This window comes from Echinops telfairi, unplaced genomic scaffold, assembly GCF_000313985.2.
Source record: "Echinops telfairi isolate 266 unplaced genomic scaffold, ASM31398v2 ScPeMD7_3;HRSCAF=10, whole genome shotgun sequence".
Classification (NCBI taxonomy): domain Eukaryota; kingdom Metazoa; phylum Chordata; class Mammalia; order Afrosoricida; family Tenrecidae; genus Echinops; species Echinops telfairi.
The window spans coordinates 56,551,989-56,553,350 of record NW_022103899.1 but is presented as its reverse complement, the minus strand read 5'-3'; positions in this window follow the sequence as shown (position 1 = coordinate 56,553,350).

The window sequence follows — 1,362 nt, the reverse complement described above, 5'->3', positions numbered from 1 at the left end:
ACATCTCCCTTCACCCACTTTTCGGTTGTCCGTCCCCCAGGGAAGAGGTCACATATAGTTCCTTGTAATCGGTTCCCTCCACAGCTGATTTTAAAAGTGACAGTGGGACAGCAAATCTAAGGGCAATTTTACTTGTAGCCTGCATAAATGAAACTATGATTGATCACGTAAAATATACAAGGACGTTCAACAAAGCAATCAAGCAATTCCTAGGAAATGCAAGACCGACGACTTGTCAAATGAAAGATGCTATGCGTGCTCACATGTGCCACCACGTTAATGCCGACTCACAGCGACCATCTATCTAGACAGGGTAGAACTGCCCCCATGGATTTCCAAGACTAACTCTTACAGGAGTAGTCAGCCTCATCTTTCTCTTGCAGAGCAGCTGGTGGGTTAGAACTGCTGGCCCTTGCTGTTATCAGCCCAACTTATCAGCACCGATTCATTTAAGAATAGCAATGATAAATCTACTATACTCATATAAGTCACATTTCTAGGAAAAGTAACTTTTCCAAGTGGGGGAAAAACCCTATTTAGTAAGAATGACATTGTTTTGCATTTTTTACAAATCTCTTCGAAGTGTGGTTTAGAAAATAGTTGCATCTTCCTATTCTGTACTCAACCTGATTTGATATGTGCTTCTGATTGATGCCTATAAAGGAAGGCTAGCCTCATAGAACAATGTAGTTGGAAAACAGACGAGTATTTTAGTAGTATTTTCAGATATTTATGATTTTTTCATATATATCATACCAAACTTGACTCAATAAATGTTGTTCCCCCTTTTTAAAACCCATTTTATTGGTATATAATTCTCACATCACACAATAGTTCAATCACATTAAGAAGGCTTGTACAATATTGTCAACTTTAGAACATTTTCTTCTTTCTGGTACTCATGGTTATTCAAATGGTGTTTCCTAGAGATCAGTTGCTGTGTGAATTTTGAAACCTTAGCAATGAACTTTTGGGTTCAACATTACATTGAACTCCAACGGTCTATCTTGAGCTTCAGGTGGATCTTTTAAAAGTAATTGGTCCACTGTATCTTCTAAATCTTCCAAAAGTTTTCAGATTTCAGACAAGATTTTAGAAATTGTGTGCTCTTAGATGACTCCATGCATCTGAAATGCCCAGAAGAGTCACACCCATTGAACGGAATGACTATGTGGCTGCCTAAGGCTCTACAAAGAAGTGCCAGGAGGTGACTGCCAATGAGGACAATTGTTTCCTATTGGGGGATGAGAATGTTCTAAAGTGAGAGAGTGGTGATTATTGCAGGACTCTGTGAATATAGTTTTAAAGCATTGAATTATGCACTTTAATGTGATGAGTTGTATGAGCCCCTAATAAAATGAT